The 19,879-nt window shown below is 39.3% G+C and overlaps 1 protein-coding gene across 1 annotated transcript in view; it reads right to left on the reverse strand.

Annotated features, from left to right (window-relative positions):
- Positions 1–19,879, reverse strand: part of GHR (growth hormone receptor) — a 297,735-nt gene that overhangs the window by 134,252 nt on the left and 143,604 nt on the right. The window lies entirely within an intron of this gene.

The following is a 19,879-nucleotide window of genomic DNA, read 5'->3' on the forward strand; positions in this document are numbered from 1 at the left end:
GGACACCCTCTCAATTAGGCTTCTGAACTGAGAGTGAAGAACTATTTTGCTCAAGACTGATCTTTTCTTGGAAGCTGGCATCCAAGAAAAATAAACTGGCTTCCTGTCAAGTGCTATGGAAGAGTTCTAAACCAGTCCTTAAGGCAATCAATTCTGTTCAACCTGAAGCCTTGGACTTCAGTCTCTCAATCATACCAGGAGAGGAGCTGATACTACCTGCAACCACAAACACTGAACTGGCAAGTTAAGGCTGGCATCAAACTTCCAACATAACATATTTTTATTGTATCCTGGCCCCTAATCACACTAGAGGAGGAGCCAATGCTGTGCCAACTAGGTAACTTAAAAAATCCACAGTCTAAGGTCCCTGGTGCTCCAGGACTATTTATGTGCTGCCCTATAGTGTGAAAAGGCAGAGCTATTGCACATTTGCTTCTACCGCTGTTTCCATTGGTTTCTTCAAAGACTGCTACTCCAGCCAGCCTACTGTGAATGCTGTTTGGCTGCTGTCCTTTTTTATAAAACATTCTCAAACCAGTTTATACATATTTCACTTCATTTACTTGCCTATCTGTTTTTTTTTTCCATCTCCTTTGGAGGCAGGAACCCATTTCATCCATTCAACACATTATGGAGCACCTACTCTGTACTGTATACTGTGGTATGTTCTGCATACTGTGGTATGTTCTGCATACAATGAAAAAAGCAGACCTGGTGAGCAGCAGCCAATAAGTAGTCGTTATAAAGAATCAATTTTAATTTTTTAGATTTTTTTATTTTTTCCAACTTTTTTTTTTTTTAAATACTTTAAGTTCTAGGGTACATGTGCATAACGTGCAGGTTTGTTACATATGTATATTTGTGCCATGTTGGTGTGCTGCACCCATCAACTCGTCAGCACCCATCAACTCGTCATTTACATCAAGTATAGCTCCCAATGCAATCCCTCCCCCTCCCCCCTCCCCGTGATAGGCCCCGGTGTGTGATGTTCCCCTTCCAGAGTCCAAGTGATCTCATTGTTCAGTTCCCACCTGTGAGTGAGAACATGCGGTGTTTGGTTTTCTGTTCTTGCGATAGTAAAGAATCAATTTGAACTGGAACCAGCTACAAAAAATGACTGTCATTCACAGATTCTTCTTCATACTCTCACCTGCATATGCAGATAGGCCTATTTCTATATATAGCACCAGAACTTTCTCCTAATTGATCTCTCAGACTTTATATTTTCTCCCTTCTAATTTATTTTAGAACTGAAGTGAGAGTCCTTCCTTAATTACAAATGGTTACTCCACTTTTCCAGAGCACCTATCCCTCAGCTGCCTCTTCAATCAAATGAAAAGATATTAAGGCAACGAGGTGCCATGCCACGTCAGCCAGATCTCCTTACTGTGCTCAGGACATCACTCACTCACTCCACAGCTGCATGTTTATTACAGCCGATCTGTCACATAAAACACCCCGCCTCTCCAGCAACCCACTTCCTTTCCTTCCTAATCTCCACTTAAGACCCATTTCATTAATGAAACCTGATACAATTACCCTGCTTGATCTGCACCACTCCAGATACTCAAGCAGTCCCTGTCAATTGGATCGAGTATCTTTGTTTCCCACTTATTCATTCAACCCCTTTTGGAAATTAAATACACAACAAAACATATTAACAAATGCACAATAAAACATATTAAGAAAAATAAATCAGAACAAAGGAAAAATGAGACCTGAGAAATAAGATAATGCCAGGGAAAATCTTACATAGAAATGATGACATCAGACCCTGAAGAATTTACAATAAATGGATTGTCAGTTCTTGTCTTCCTGGTGGCCAAAGGAGATCAGAAAGCACAGTTATATGATTTATAGTGACCACACGATAAAAACATACGTGATTCTGAGGAGTTTTTACTGCAGCATTTAGCATTTCTCCTACAGATATTATACCATTTTGCCCAAGGATCATTACAAAATGAAACAGTGTGTTCTACATCATTGTTAAACTTCTGATAAAACATTTCATAGGGCTGCTTCTCAAAAAGTGCAAAACAGCAGGGCCAATTCTCCAAGGTGGGTAATAAAATACTAAGAAAAACCAAGTGGTTATTAAACACATTTTGGCCTCTGTCTAAATTCACATATTTTTAGTATTATTGTAGGAAGCACTGTGAAGCTAGAATTTAACATCATCTATTAGTATTTATGTTGGGCCTTAGATCGTAAGTTTTTAGATGTTAGGGACTGTGTCATGAATATGTATTATATTGGTGAGTTCACAAAGTCCAACTATTATTATAATAACATTAAGCTACTATTTGTTTCTTTCACACTCATTCTTCATGAGTGTACCACGGAGTTTTCCAGAGCCTACAAGACACGATGATGCTCTGACAGCTAATCAGATGTGTCGTTTTAAAATTTTCTTACATTTAATTACTAAGACAGTAAGTATCAATAACAAAACCTCACATAAACAAAAGGTCTTTGGTGTCTTTAATAATTTGTAAGAATATATAAAGGATGCACAAGACACACACACACACACACACACAAAGGCTGGGAACTGCTGTTCTGTGTAGGTAACCAAGTAAGTATAAAAAGGGTTTTACAAGTGACAGTGTTTGTGTTCTAAAGTGTTCATTCTATAGAAAGTCCACAGTTGGCACTGCTATATCCGTGGCTAGGAAGAAAAAGTCAGCTTTAAACATAGCACTAGTAATGACGTTATTTTAATAATATATCCAATGTAGTTTTCACATTTTAAGAAAGATGCAAAGAAAGCATGAAGAAAAAAGCTCCAAAAAGTGACAGGAAGGTCTGGGATTATTTACGTCAAAACTGTTTTCCAAACTAAGGACTGCATCAACCTGTGTTGAAGTGAGAGTGACCATGGAGAGTGGAGTTATTTAGATCTAAGAATCCATGTCACCTACAAGTGTGTGTTGTCTAATATCTCAATAAATAAAAGCATAAAAAAAGTATAAGATGTGAGGGCTTTTGTACTTTTATAAACAGAAGTTGACATTAAAAGGGGTCACATTTGAAAAGTTTGGGAACTGCTGGTCTAGAAGTCTAGGAGGCTAAAGTGGTAGAATACACATAGATATGAGATATTGTCATGAGCACAATGCTGACAAACTGTTGACAAAATTCATGAAGAACCATTTAAGAGATATAGAAAAATTCTCCAATGGCAAGGATTTTCAAATAGAAACAAGTCATTTGGGCACTGCAATGGATTTATTTTAATATTCTAAGGATGGCTGAGGGACAATCTTGGGTGGCAGCTAGGTGGAGGGAAGTTGGACTAGAAAAATGACCCTTCACTCTAAGCTTGAGTTTATTGTTCTGTTCCCTTTTCATCTTTCAACTTTAAAACTCTGCTTCAGAAATCAGCATCTGAATTTCCAACCAGGAAGATTCATCACTATTCCAGAGCCTCAAGAACAGTTATTAGTTTACTCAATTCAAATGAGGAAGTTAGGTTTGGATCAAATATCTGAAATCACCATCTATTTCTAGTTAAGGACATTCCCCCACAAGTGAAAAATGTGTATGATCTCTCAGGGCCTCACTCCAAATTCCAGTCCTAGGCTATACATTCCAGTGCACTGCCTTCAGATGTACCCTCAATAGCACAGGTGGGCTTCCTTAGGAGGTAGCTCTACGAAGATAAGGTCTAGGACCCAATTTGGGAAGGAAGACAGCAGTAACAGTGCCTCATACTTCTTCAGTTGCCCAGTGATCAGCACAGCGCCTTTGAATATAGGCAGGGCTCTATAAATGCTCACCAAATTAGGTAAATGTGTTTATTTGTACAAAAATAGTTACTTTGACATCAATATTTATATGTAAGAACTTTTAAGAGACAGTTTCCATTGGCCTAATGCCCCACATCCTAAGGAAAACATAGAAAGCAAAATAAAGCAAAAACAAATCCGCTTGTTAAACAAGCATTTATTGTCTACATTGTTAGATGCAATGTGGATTTATGAGATATAGTACCTGATACAAGGCATTTGCATCCAAGAAAGTGATAAGGAACCACACAACTGAAAATTTTAGTGCAATATTGATTATAAGGTTTTTTAAAAACTCGATTAATGGAAACAAGTAATACTTGCATAATTAACTAGCATTTTCATAGGAATGATGTTCCTGAACAGACACTTTTCAAAAGAATTCATATTGTCCATTCACATGGACAATAAGCATATGAAAAAATACTCAATATCACTATTCACTAGAGAAATGCAAATCAAAACCACAATGAATACCATCTCACACCAGTCAGAATGGCTATTACTAAAAACTCAAAAAAAGTAACAGATGCTGGCAAGGTTGAGGAGAAAAGGGAATGTTTATAATGCTAGTAGGTATGTAAATTAGTTCAGCCACTATGGAAAGCAGGATGATGATTTCTCAAATAATTTAAAACGGAACTGCTATTTTACCCGACAATCCAAGGAATATAAACTGCTCTACCAGAAAGACACACACACATGTATGTTCACTGCAGCTCTATCCACAAAGACAAAGACATGGGACAAACCTAAATGCCCATCGACAGTAGACTGGATAAAGAAAATGTGATACATATACATTATGGAATACTATGCAGCCATAAAAAATGAGATCATATCCTGTGCAGCCACATGGATGGTGCTGGAAGCCATTATCCTAAGCAAACTAACACAGGAACAGAAAACTAAACACTGCATGTTCTCATTTATAAGTGGGAGCTAAACACTGAGTATACATAAACACAAATAAGGGAATAATAGACACTGGCACCCACTTGGGGATGGAGGATGGGAGGCAGGTGATGACATAAAAACTAACCTATTGGAAACCATGTTTATTACCTGGGTCATGAAATCATGTATGCCCCAAACTCCCATGACATCCAATTTATCTATATAACAGACCTGCACATGTACCTCTGAAACTAAAATAAAAGTTAAATTAAACAAACATGGGGGGTGTTAGGATTAAGATGGCAGATAGGGGCAGAATTAACTTACAACACCCGCTCGGCACACAGAGCAGCATGTGAAGATTCACATTGTGAACTTCTGCTCCAAGAACTAACTACCACAGCAACACACTAGGAAAGCTGAGAGAATCCACAGACCCTTTGAAGGAACTGGATTGCTGCTGCAGACTCCCTGAAACACTGAAAAACTGTTGAGTTTGCTTGCTTTCTCAGTGGGGAGGCTGTTGATCTGGGGCAAGTTCTCAGGCCTGGTCACTGGCTGCCTGGCAATAGACTCCGTGCTGATAGAGGGGCACAGTGGAGTGAGACCGGCCTTTGGACTGCTGGTCCTCTATTAAAATGCACATAACCCTGAGATAGTTAGCACATTGATAATACTTAATTAGTCATACCTCAGCATTAATTAGTTTATCTGTTTCTTTCAATGGCCATCAGTTTAGGACACAAACAGATGTTGAGGTGGAAGGGACAGGTCAAAGTCTGGAACTCTTTTGGGAGGGGCAGGAGGGTGAGGGGGCTGCAGAGGGATTCCCTGGTAGCAAGGACAGTGGAAAAGTGCTGAATCTGAGGGGCATGGGAAGGATCTGGAGAGAGGGGAGGTGGAACCTCACAGACAGAACTTTGGAGGCTTTTAGATGCTGAAAACTTTGGCAACTGCATGATACTCCCTAGATAGCTCATCCACAGATTAGTGGAACAGTCGTTGATAGATTTCCCCACTCCTGCAGGATAGTGGGAAATACCAGCTCTTCTTCCTCACCTTCCATCCCTTCCAATTGCAGCTATAAGAACTAGCTACTTTTAATAACAGTCAATCAGTTTTAAAACCAAAGATCCTATCCGCTTGTTCTGAAAGAGAAAATCAGACTGGAGAATGACAGAACAAGATTCATGAGAGCCAGTTGTCTCAGACAGGGTCAAAAGTTCACTTTTTGAACTTAGTTGCTGCCACCCCTTTGACGACCAAATGTGAAAAGCGTCTGCCCCATTTCTGGGCATTATCAGTGCTGTCAGCAGCCTGCACAGCTCCTACAGACAACCCTTGACAATGTCACAGCTGTTTCCTCGCCTGCCAAAACTGCTTAAACTTGCAGGGTTCCCTGCATTCTTTTTAATCAGGGCTGGAAACTAAAGCTAACGGAAAACGATTCAGCTCAAGTGTTTTTCATTTTGATTGCAGAAGTGTACATTTGCCTAATGTGGAATGCTTCTGTACAGAGTTCCCTTTTAAAGATTGTGAGGTGGGTGGCCAACAGGGAGTTCTCTCCTGCTCAGATTTTACTGTGCTGAACGGAAAAACAAGTTGCTAGGCTTGCATCAAGAAAATCAACTGTAGTCCCTGAAACACATGCACAGCTGGATAAAGAAATCCAATAGAGAAAGCAAGTGGTCATTTCACTTCTGTACACCTTGTTTCAGTCACCAGTTCTAGGCACACAACCATGTTTCTGAGCCTGAAGATCCATTCAAAGTCACCTGTTAGAATGTCAATAAGCATGTATGAGTAACACTGCTTAATATCAAGATGATCTCTTTTTAAGGCTGCTCTATAGTCACATTTCTCACAGCAGAGTTTACGTAGCAAAAACTGGATAACTGGTTTTAACATCCTCCAGTTAGTGTGCAATCTGAGTATGTGGTTGCTTTTAGGGGGATAGTGGCTTTTGAATATTGAATGGTGTTTCCATTTTCTTGATTCACATCTCTCTCATGTTGCCAACAGAGCAGTCTTCCCCACAATAAAGGCCAATAAGTAATGGAAGGAAGAAAATTTTTAAAAATCACATTGAGTAGCTGAGTAGAAAACACCAGTTTAAAAATCTTTCCCCAGCAGAAACATTCCCCTTCTCTCCTGATTTTAATCCTTAAATCTCTAAATGGTTATAGGTAAACTGTCCTGAAATCTTTATTATTATTATTATTATTTTATTTTGAAACACTACATTTGAAAGTAGTTTTCTCTAGCTTACTACTTTGACCAACTGCTTAGTGTGTGTTCAGAACACAAAAGCATATTTATAGATGCACTTGCCCAGCTATAATTGAGAGTAAAGAGCAATTACTTCTCACTTACTCTCACTTTCTCATTTTATATGTCTGTCATTCTTTTCAGTGAAGCTAGGATGATGCCAGGGACACAATGTGCTCCCAATAAGCATTTATGGAGGAATGAATGAAATGCCTAGCTAACGTTGCCTTTCTCCTCTCCAACTTCCCAATGACTTACTGTAGACTCCTAGGGTCCGGAACTTAATGGTCTTTATTTCACTGGGTCTTTCCATGTAATGGTAACCCACCTGATGATTTGCTACATCAAGATTGTAATTTTAAGATGTGTTACTTATTCCAAACCTAATAACTTGATGGAAAGAAATCACCTCCACAGTAAGCATCATGCATGGAAACCTGTCAATCCTCTTATATGCTGCACAAATGATCTTTTAAATGTTCACAATGCACTAAAAGAAAAAGAAGAAAAAGGCGAACTTAACACTGACAAAAATAACACAACTACCTATATATATTCCATAGACTATTTTTTCAAGACGACACAATAACAGTTCAGAGTTCTTCCACTTAAAAGATAAAGCTATAAGCTGAGGTAATTTTTGTCTGATCTCGCAAAACTCTAAAATACTATAAAAACAACAAAAAAGATTATTCCACTCAGAGAAGAAAGGAAGGCAAAAGAAAGCTCTTACAGAATTTTCTTCTTCTTGGGCAAGGGCAATAACAAGAAGACTGGAGACGATTGAGGGAATGTATTAAGAAAACTTGAGTATAAAGCCAATAGGAATAGGGCATATTTTCAAAGCTAACAATAAGTTCAAATGTTCAATATTAGATTAATTATGTCCTAGATACTGAAAGCATAAATGAAATAATAAATGATTATTTCTTTGGATATTTAACAGGTTAAAGATGGTGAATTTTTAAAACTATACCTTTGACCCAAATCCCCATCAATATTTTAGAATGGTTAGATTATTTCCGTAAGCCCTGAAAGGAAACAACAGGTCACTTGAAGCCAACATGGCTTCACTAAGAACAAATCATTATAGGAAATGTACTCACTTTCTTTTCATCAAAGGGTTATTGAAATGTGGTTTAGGGCAGTGTTGTTCATCTAACGTTTTTCAATTTCAGTGAAGCAGGTGATGTAGTTTCTCATAATATGTTGTAAGTAAAATACATTACTGTGGCCCGAGTAAATTCACCAATGGTTAAACAAATGACTCAAGAAGTTAATTACAGAATCTTGAAAAGCCTGGGGCATAATTTTCAAGTGCAGTTGACAAAGCTATGAATTTGGTTTTGTTATAAAGGCTTTGGTAGACAACAAAAAACAGACATTCTTATGGATTTATCAAATACATGGATGAGAGATAACTGGTAATTCAGTTATGGAGGAAAAAAAGGGCAGAATTTCCAGTCAGAAAGATCTCATTAGATTCAACCAATGGATTAAAATGAACAAAATACAATTTACTTTGGAAAAAATACAAAGCCTGAGTTTGAATTTGAACTTTCAAAATTCTACTGCAAAAGTATAGGTTACATTTTTTTTTTTTTTTTTGAGATGGAGTTTTGTTTTGTTACCCAGCCTGGAGTGTGGGGTGCAGTGGCGCGATCTCGGCTCTGCAACCTCCGCCTCCCAGGTTCAAGCGATTCTCCTGCTTCAGCCTCCCGAGTAGCTGGGACTATAGGCATGTGCCACCAAGCCTGGCTAATTTGTTTGTATTTTTAGTAGAGACAGGGTTTCATTGTGTTAGCCAGGATGGTCTCAATCTCCTGATCTCGTGATCTGCCCGCCTCAGCCTCCTAAAGCGCTGGGATTACAGGTGTGAGTCACAGCTCCCAGCCAAAAGTATAGGTTACTTCTTACCACTATCCACCACTGCCTGACCTGCAGCTGGCAAATGCAATCACAGAAGCCTCTTAACACTTGCAGAATCTGCATCAGTATGATCTGACTTAAGGCATAATTTTATTTTGAAAATGAGATTCAGTGCAGAAAGCAAATTATCACAATTTTAAACAATATACAATTTGACATTGAAAACCTTAGTCTCCCTGACTCAGCCCTCTCTGGCAAAGATAGATATCTGGCAAGGAGAAAAGACATGTTCATTCACTTATCAGAAGCTTGGCCCTCAGTCAATGTGTTACCCTTCCTGGGTGATTATAAGTCACAGTAAGGGGTAGACGTGTGACCCAGAGTGAGGAAGAGACAGGAGTGGGGTAGAAGCATGGGAAGACAAGGTGATGGTGGACAGGGAGCATGCATGGTTCAGCTCCAGGGGAGGGCATGTGGTCCTATTTGTCTAAGCTTCTTACGTTGTTTTTCACTTAGTTTGTGGTCTCCCTGTGCCAGGGAAAGAGTTTGTGGGAGGAATAAGTCAAGTCTCTGTTTCTTTAAAAAAAAAAAAAAAAAAAAAAGGCAAATCTTTCCCCAAATTCGTATTCCCATATGAAAGAGAAGGGAGCAAAACCTTTGCCACTAAACAGAAAGATCAGGCAGTTATATTTGTGCAGGACTCCTAGGGAAGAAGGAGGTGGAGTTTAGACTAGTGATAAGTTCATAGCTTCCAGCCTGAGGCTGGCTTTCCCTGACCACTGGTCTTGGGAGTTCTGGACCAAAATTTATCCTTTCTGGCTTTAATGAGGGAAAAGCAAATCAAAACCAAATAGAGAAAGGGGAAAAGAAAACCTCCCAAGTTACCAATCTTCTGTTTACTTTATTCCTTGTCTTTTAGCCCATCTATCCCTCTGAGATGGTTGCTTTGTTTGGAGGAAAAGAAAACTCTTTCAATAAGATCCCTAAGTATTTCAGTTTCTGCAGTATCCTAGCCTTATACTGTACTCAGAAAAGCATAATGCCTTCATGGGGCTTCTTTATCGCTTTTGCTTTGTTTTTGTTCACTTGTTTGTCCTGACTGCAGACACATGTTTTTTAATTTATTTCATATAAAAGAGATCCTGTTTAAAAATGCTTGCTGCCAAACTTACAAATGTCTTGATAAGAAAAAATAAGCCCAGCTGTGGTTAATTTTATTCAGGGAGCTTTTTTTTTTTCAGTATTACTTTTGGGTTACTAAAAATGGTGAGACTGACCTCAAATATTGAACAACTCTCAACAACTCAATATTGTGACCCTCTGTCCCCTTCCCCTTTTCATGTTATTTATAAACCATTTCTCCAACAAATTTATCTGCTATACCCAGTGCCACGTGCTCAGGCTTTTTTTAGTCCTCAATTCTGCACCTTCATTTGGCTTTGGCTGTAGTCCCAGCCCTCTGGCTCAGATGTAATTCATGGCCTGGCAAGAAGGGCCCTTTGAGGTCAGTGGGGCCCTGGTGAGGGTGGGGGAAGAGCAGAGGTCTGGAAAGACACCCGAAAGCACTGAAGTCCTGAGGCTTCACTCTGCTTTTGGATTTTGACATATATTTTGCTTTCATGCAAGTCACCTGTACAAAATTGAGCAGCTAAGAGCAACAATTAATTAAATAAGACAAGTAGGTTTTGCAGATTAAACTTCTCTCCTAAAAGCATACATGATACTCCCTTAATCTAGATGCCTGAGTCCAACTCTTCTATCTTATCATAGAGCCAATTTCCACCTTCCAGAAGAATTACCCATACAAAGAGAATGATCCATTAAAAAGCTAAAACCCATTTATTGAAAAAAAAGCTTTCTCTTGCCATAAAGCCCATTACTGTTGGATACAGTCATGTTAGCTGAAAAGTGTACTTTACCCAAAAGCTTGGCACCCCGTGAAGTATGCACCTCTTCTTTTCTTCTAAATATTTTTAGTGACAGGGAGGAAGAGAAATAGGAGGCAGGGATAGATTGGAAGGCAAGCATAGTGGGGTTAGAGATGGCAGAAGAGGAGGAGGAGGAGGAAAGGAAAACACTTATCTGAATCCCACCAAACTGAATGTCTTCTGGGTTCTCTTTCTTTAGTTTTGTAACAGTAATATCTTACATATATTAAGTATTTGTGCGCCATAGTTTTGAACATTCTTTATATGTATTAACTTATTTAATCCTCACAATAATTCTGTATGCTAGACACTATAGTTATCTCCTTTTACATATGAAGAAACTGAGGCACAGAGAAGGGAAACAACTTCTCTGAGGTCACAAAACTAATCCAGGTAGAGCCAGGATTCAAATCCAGTCTATTCTCTTAACTGTGTTCGGCTTTATGACTCCATGCTATCCAGCCACCTATAATAGTCGCCAGGTTAGTAATGTTAGCTTAGATATTCTTCCCCTTCTCAATCTTACTAGCTCCCCTATTTTTTCCCCAAGTTTCTTATAAGCATTACCTTTGTACATGTACTGAGTATTTTATGCATCTTAAAATAAAAGTATTCCTAGGAATCCTGAAACTTCAAGAGGGTTAAAATTTGGGAGATGAAGTTTTCTTTAAAAATTTTTTATTCAAAACAAGTAATCTATGACGACAATAACAAACTTTAAAAATGTGCAGCAAAAAGTGTGTGGCTGTACTTCTTAAATCTTGCTCATCAGAGCTTAGCTGCAGAAAGAAAACATAGGAGGTTTTTTGGAACATTCCAGATGTGGAGATTGGATAGCAGCTGGCTGCCTGGAGCTCAGCCTTTAGCTATGTCAGACATGCCCTACACCCTAAAACTAAAACTCACACACATAAAATAAGATGTCATTATTTACACAGGACTATTTGTTTTATAAAAGACTTAGTCTAGGGTCCTTTTACCTGTAACCGTATAGTGTTTATAGGCTATTCATGAACCAGAGAAACTATAAGAAAGAAAACCCAATTGAAGAAAGCCTCTGAGCTGAGTATCAGAAAGGAAGGCAAAACATCATTCATGCAGGCCAGTAGAAAACCAGATCCAACCAATAACTATTTAATTTTAATTAATATGATTTTCATCTGACTATTCAGGGGCTTCAACTATGCCACAAATCAAGGTTCAGCTCCTATAGCTGAACTAGTGCAAGGACTAACCTTGGACTAGCCTGCTCAATTGAGGTACGATTGAAGTTCATAGAAGTGTATTTACCTGGCCAAGGTAACAACGTTTTAAAATGGTCAGAGGAGAGGGAACTGGAATCCAGATCCTAAGTATTACTCTTTCCGAGCTTTACCAGTCATGCAGAGAATAAAGGGTATGTCTGAGACTCAAAGTAAATTTTCTTACTATAGAGAACTATATTTTCTACCATCAAAGAGAAGGAAGGCAGTTCTGTACATGCACATGTGTGTGTACATTCTAGTTAAGAAGTTGAATAATCTGTATGCGTATTCTAACAATAATGATATGCAATACTAAGAAAAGAAAAATCAGCCAAATGAAATCTTACATTGTTTATGATACTTAAGGAAAAATATATTTATAACAAATCACTTACCATGATATTAACAATCAAGGATAAAACTATGAAAAACCACTACACAAAAAGGGTTAATAATTGTGCAGAAAAGACACACACATATACACACAACACACACACACGGTTTACATCAGTTTTTGGAGTACAAGTCCTGCCCTGTTGGTTAACATAGATAACGATTTAGTTTCTTCAAAGCTTGAGGGAGTATATGGCATCTGCCCTGTGAAATCTGGTCTCAACTTTGCTTCAGTGCTGTGGCTTTTGTTGTCTTTTCCTCCTACCCAAACTTACCCCCATCCCTGCCATGTTCCTCTGCTAAAAGGAGTAATTGGAGATTATGCAGAGACACACTGATTATTAAACATTCATTAAAAAAAAACTGAATGATTTTTGCTATATAGTACCATGAGCCTTAATAACATTTACCATGGAAGTTATTATTTATTACTTCATAGAAGACTAAATAATCAAACACCAAACAAGCACATTAAAAAATGTGCTAAACACCAAACAAGCACATTAAAAAAATACATAAGGATTTTCCATTAGCCAGACCTAGTGCTAGCTTTTCCACTTGTTTTGTGACATACTACAATCTTCTTAAACTCTCTTAACTTCAATGCCTCCTGGAAAAAAGAAGACTACTAGCGGACCTCGAAGAGACCTGGAGGAACGCTAGGAGAATACAGTGTCCTTTACATTGTCAATGTTCAGTTCATGTGAATACCTTTCACCTGGTGACTGGAAGGTTCTAAACTGGAAGAATTAAAAAAAAAATATATATATATCTCTCTTTATTTTTTGCAAGATTTGGATAATTCAAAGGTCAGGGAAGGCAGGAAAGGACCACCTTCTTTTGCAAGAAGAAGAATTTGGGTAAATGACAAAAGAAGAAAATGAGGGACAAAGAAACAAAAATATCCCAAGGGTAATCTTTTCCAGACAGATTTTTGAAACCTTTAAAAAGCCCATGAACAAATGCCAGGGTCTTTACAAAGTTCTGCTCTAAATGTAACTTGTGTGCAAATAGCGTCCAAACAGCTTGAGGCCATCTTAACGATTTCTGGCATAGCCGTGGTCTGTAGACATCATGCTGGGGACCTGCACTGACTTGTGTGAACTGGCCAGCTCAAACTGGTCACTTCCCTGCTGTTCCCAGTTAAATATTTTACTGCTTGTCAGCACTTCCACTAGAGGGCAGCAGGTGGAAAGAAGATGTCAAAATAGATTAATGTCGATGCTTGGCAATAGCAATTGTCAAGGTGAAAGGCAAAGTAATGAGGGTGCAAGGGCCTAGGTGACTGAATGGAAAAGGTGAGATCTTGAGTAATTAGTGGGTTTCCATTTCTAAGTGAAGACAGAAATGGGAGAGGAGAAGGAGTTTAATGTCAGTAGAAAGCTGAAGCAAGGCTTCCCAAACTGGCTAATCTTCAGACTCGTTTGGAGCTTTTGTCAAACAAACAAGCACACCTAACACAGAAAACACTCCAGAGCATCATTCTGTTGCAGCATTTTTCAGGTGTTGCTTTTCCAGCCAGAAACCTTTGTGTTTCCTTTATGTGGCTGGTAGCACATTTGACCAAGTTTTGCTTGGGCCCACTGGGCTTGTTCTGCCAATGGCCTGGTAGGCTATGCTCGGGTTGTGCTACCAGCCTGGACCCTATGCCTGCCAAGGGCAAGCCAGGCGAGGAGCAATGAGGGATGCGTGAGTGGGTAAGCATGGGGTCCGGCCACTGTGTATAGCCAGGTACACCAGCTGCTGTGGTGGGGCTGTCGATGCTTGGCAATAGCAATTGTCAAGGTGCAATTGCATGGAGCAGCTCCAGGCACCAGCACAGGCACCAGCTCCATGCAAGCCTGCGGCTGCATCTGATACACCACAAATGGCTTCCACTGTGGGCGACTGCATGTGGACGAGGGGAATGTGGTGAGGCCTGGGAGCTTGGAGATGCCAGAAACCGCAGAGCCCCCAAAGAGGGTGTCACACAGGTCTGGGCTCCCCAAAGGGCTGCAGTTTTTCTCTTCTTGTCACCCACAATGTGGTGGGCAGGGAAGGCATGTCTCAGCCCTGTTTGTGTTACAGTTCTTTCAGTCCTGCTATTAAGTGGGTCCTGAGTTCTTGTCCCACATCCAGGAAGAATGAGATACTCAGACAACTAGAAGGTGAGTAAGGTGAAGAAGTACTTTACTGAGTGACAGTACAGTTCTCAGGAGACCTAAAGTGGGTAGCTCCTATCCATAGGCAGGTCATCCTGACATCTGTCTGAGTCTCGATAAGTCCAGGGATTTTATGAGATCAGAAGGGAGGAAGTGTGTGCTTATTGGTCCATGGGTGACTATGGGCAGACCTGGAAAAAGCACAAGTTCTCACTCTAGGCCAAGGACTCCACCTGGAACTGAGAGCTCGGCCACCCGGCTTCTGGCCATCCCTGGCTTGAAGGTGGAGCTTCACTGGGGACTGGCCTCTTTCTGCCCAGGAGCCTGTCTGCCTCCTGCCACCATCTACATGTCATCCACATCACCCAGGCTGTTCATGCCAAGGAGCGCCTGCAGGCCTGCAGTGAACCACCCCTCAGTGCCCCCTCAGTCTCCCTCCCATGCTGGTTGGTGTCCAAAGTCCAAAGAGTGCTCATGTGCCAGGGGACTGGTGTGTCAGCACTGCCCCGAGTGTGTGCACACCTGTCCAGGTCACGACAGCATCCAGGCTTGGCCACGACTTTGCTTCACTCCGGAGCGGGTGCTGGGTGCAGGAGCAGGGAGAGGCCAGGGGGTGATAGCAGGCACTTCCAAACCTGCAGGAGCAGGGGGTGCTTCCTGCGCCCCCGAGAGCACAGGGATGCCCAGGTCTGGAGCCATAGATGGGCAGCTGCAACTGTGCCTGAAGAGCACTGGGCTTCAGACCTGCCAACTCAGAAGGGGCAGGTTTCCCACCTGGCACTCTGTGGAGGGCACAGCCCCAGTCGCACCTCCCCCACTATAGCCGGCATCTTCACAGCAGCAGCTCCAGATGGGCAGCTGCTGCCATCAATTCCAGATCTTCCACATCAGAATCTCTATGTATGAAGCTTCAGAACTTGTATTTTTCAGAAAACTCCCAGCTTATTCTAAGGAATAACCGCAGTTGGTCTAATATAGGACCTCTGAGGTCCCTTCCAACTTTTAGACGACCAACTTCACTAACATAATATGTGCGTAATACAACCTTCAAAATAATGGCAAACTTGTCTATTCCACTAGCAACCTATCTTTAGAGAAAGGACAGAGGTAACTAAGATTTTTATAGTGTGGACTGCAACTTACAGTTTTCACAATTCCATAACAGACACAATCTCTCTTAACCGTTTAATCCTCACAACAAGCTTGCAAGTAGGAAAATTCGAAAACCCCACTGACATTTGGAAAACCAAGTTCCAGTGAGGCTGCCTTAGGGTGGTGAGTCCAGAAGTCACGACTTTTGACTGGAGTTTATTCCTCTCCATCATAACGTGCAGTGCCTTTTGAATTCCATTCTAACTCTGGGCTTATAAACAATCTTTTAATCAAATAATTTAGTGGAGCTCTAAGAATGATGGCCAAGTCCAAGTTATGTGCAGAATAAGAATGGAAGCAAGAATAAGAAAGAGATTTGAGATGGCAATCAAGAGACCCATCCTCATCTTTTCTGCTGGTGCTGCAGGAAGCAGAAGGAAAATACTCAGTGGTAATTTTCAAGGAATATGAAAGATGAATGAGGATGGGTGAGGAGTCAGGGGCCACACTTCTGCCACTGGAGAGAGGAGAGTGATTTTATAAAGGTCTTGTCTGAACATAATTCATAAACTTCAAAATCTTCTTTCTGCTGATGACCACTCTGCAGTGAGGGAATAAGCAGGTATTTCCTATTTTGTCCTGTTTCAAACAGATTTTCAAATAAATTTTATCAACCAAAACACTTGCTGTTAAATGTTAACCAATTGAGAAAAGCACACCAGAGAAGGAAGTTGTGTGTCTTGGTCCTACCTCTGACAGTAAGTGCTTGACATCTTGGCTACATCATTTAATTCTCTGGGCCTCAACTTCCTCATCAGTAAACAGTGAGGGCTGGTCCTGAGGCTTCTAGCCAGAGAGATCGCAAAGATATTTAGTTTAGTTTCAAATTATTTTTAATTAGTTTCTAACATTTAGAACCTAAGAGATTCATATGAAATATTCAAGATCAACTTTTGGGTATACTCAGATGAGGAACAAATGGGGCAGTTTTCCATAGCTCTTTCTGTCTTATAAAATACTAGATAATATATTATTTTTGTAGTCTATTGTCTGCCTCATATGCATGACTTCCGCTCCACAAACACACACATATCTCACTAAAGAAAGCAGCATGACCGTAGAGGTTTTTATCTCTTTTGTTCATTGAGGCATTGCAAGCACTGAGAATAGTACCCGGTAGATAATAGGTCCTCAATAAATATTTGCTGTGTTAATTAACTTTAATATTAAATTATAGTTTTTTAAGTATAGTTTTTTTCAAGTGAGGAAAGCTGAAGGCAACCAGAAACTCGGGTATAAGACATAAATATGTTCACTGAAACATAATACGGATTTTATAGTGAGGTGCCAAATATAAAGGCTACTGATACATACTTCTGCCTATATATGGTATGTTTGTTTCTCATAATCAAGTTGGGATTACAAATAATGTTGGGGGAAATTTTCACATGAAAAACTTGAATATACCAATAGATCCCCACCTGTCAGCTGTTTGTTTCACTTGTAATGATTAAAAAAAAAAAAAAAAAAAAACAACAACAACCAGCAAGGCATGGTTATTTTAAAGGCATGTGACAGTTCAGTATATGGAATGTTCCACATTAATGTAACCTTAAATATGGCAGATTGATTTTTCTGGTGGTAAAAAGCAGGTTTTAAGACTGATGAAATTTAATCTCATACCAATAATATTAATATCAACAGCTGGCTTTGCAGTTATCACACTCTCCTATGCTTTCTTTAATAAATGTTCATGGATGTCTCCCAGTTTGCTTCACTAGTCTTTAATTCTTAGGGCTGTCAAGGGAGAAATGAAAGGAAGCATTTGTTAGAAGCACTCAAATATGACCATGCATTCATGGGGATTTGTTAGCTGATGTTTAAGTTGTTGCATTTCCCATAAACAAGCATGAGTGACAGGCTTTAAGGGTGATCTTCCAAAACAAATGTGACTCATAACCATTAGTACAGCACACGCTAAGCTAACAAATCATGTCCTAATCAACCTCTGAGTACTCCCTGGAACATGAAATTGGTCAAATTGTAGAGGAAGTTTAAAGAAGAAATTGCTGCAACCTTTCATGTAAATATGGCTCCATCAAGCACACCAGCTTTTACGTGGAATTTCCTTGTTAATGAATATTTAATGTAGAATAACCCGGAACAAGGTAGGGAAATTCTGGTAGGTTAGTGAATCTCTTCGTCAATCTCTTTGGTACCAGCAGATAATTACTTAGGCAGAATTCTATCTATCTATCTATCTATCTATCTATCTATCTATCTATCTATCTATCTACAGTGTCAGATTTAGAGTTTAAAACAGGTTTTCTTGATAGTCTGAATGTTTCTTTTAGAATCAACAGAACTAAAACAGACCTAATTTTTCCACTTGAAGAACATACTGAGGAATGAATTTCTGCTTTGACCTATTATTATTCCCTAATGTCTCTGATATTTATTGCTGTACTTAGTGAAATCTGAGTTGGATTTTTTGCTTTCGTTTTTATTTTATTATTTTTGTTTGATTGTTGGCTATCATTGGAGCAGGTATGAAAAAGGGAATTAACAGCTGTCTATAACAACTTCAGTTCTTAAGTTGCTCATTTAGATTTGATACCACTTTAGTAGTGTCCCTGAGAAATGATAATCATGAACCTTAACTACTTCTAGATTTAAAAACTACATGGATATATGACATTGTATGAAAGAGTAGTTACGATTAGTTACTTGGTAATTCTTATTATAGAGCTTCAACTGTGTGGTCCAGTTGGTTTTCTCTGATTTCATTCAAAAAGAGCCTTTCCTTTCTTGGGGTTCCCATAACTTTTTGTACGTGTTACATACAGACATTCATTAAGGCACATCTGATATGATCTCTCTTTTTCTTCTAACCTCTTTGTTTACCTGGCAAACCTTTGAGCCTCTTAAGGTTAATTTATTTGTGGGTTCCATCATCGGGCTCAAAAAATCTTAGATGAGTAACAAATGAAAAGAAGAGGTATAATGTAACTATATGTATTTGTTTTACTTTTTAAAAAGCTTAAACAAGTTTTATCTAATTTGATCCCCACAACAATCCTGGGGACTGTCAGTTCAATATGCAACTACCAGATCTAGACTGTGGTTCTCAAGCAGGAGCCATTTTGATCCCTAGAGGACACTTTGCAATGTCTATAGTTGTTTTGGTTGTTGCAACTGAGAAGGGGGCTACTGGTATCCAGTGGGTATGAGGTCACAAATGCTGATAAATTTGCTACAATGCACAGGACACACCTCCCACCATAGAAAAATTATCTAACCTAAAATCTCAATAGTGCCAAGGTTGAGAAATCCTCATTTAGCCCCTCACTTTCTGAAAACTATTGTAAACATATGTTCTGTGAGCTCTAGTCCAAAAATATTTTTCTGATTAAGTATATCCTATAGGAAATTTACTTAATGTACTATATAAAACTACTTCTTGCATTGAATCATCTTCCTCAAAAATATACAAACAAGTTAACCACAAACAGAGGAATAGCAAGTTCATGGTTTGATTCCTAACTGTTGGACCCAGCCAGGATGAATGCTTGGTTTGTCAATCCTTTTTGTATTTAGAAAAGGCTCTTGGGTATAGCTAGCACCTGGGTACTTCTATGCATTTCAAGAAGAAGGAATTCATTGTCTCAACTCTTTTACAAAATGTGTAAGTTCAGCTGTTTCTTAATATTAAAGTTTCTAGGAGAACAGCTAAAGAGGTCTAGGTGGATTTATATATCAGTTGCTTAAAACAAACCCCAGAATCAAAACTAGCAAGTTAATTCAATCATTTTCCTTTGAGAAAATGGTACATGAATGTGGGGAAGTAAGCATGAAATGATGCCTCTGCAGTCATGTACACAACTATATAGGGATGGCCAGAAATACCTTTTGCTTCTCACAACTGAACATCTATCAGTTATTTTAAAAAAAGATTTCCTAAGTAGATATAATGGAGTAACCCATTTGAATCTTTTTATAACTCAATCTCCAGCAGTAACTCTGTGTTCCACTGAATATCAATTCAAATAATACACTAGGGCATAGACCAGGAAGAAAGGAACCTTAGGAATCATCTTGTCCACTGGTTTTCTGCCTTTTTTATATTTGCTGAATTAGTCATTCAAATATAATCTGATGTGGAAACTGTGTATGATCAAAACAATTATATGAAACTGTATTTGCACATACATTTCCATGTACTTCCGTACAGAGTACCCTGGCAGGTCAGCTCTGCA

This window comes from Chlorocebus sabaeus, chromosome 4, assembly GCF_047675955.1.
Source record: "Chlorocebus sabaeus isolate Y175 chromosome 4, mChlSab1.0.hap1, whole genome shotgun sequence".
NCBI classification, from domain to species: Eukaryota; Metazoa; Chordata; class Mammalia; order Primates; family Cercopithecidae; genus Chlorocebus; species Chlorocebus sabaeus.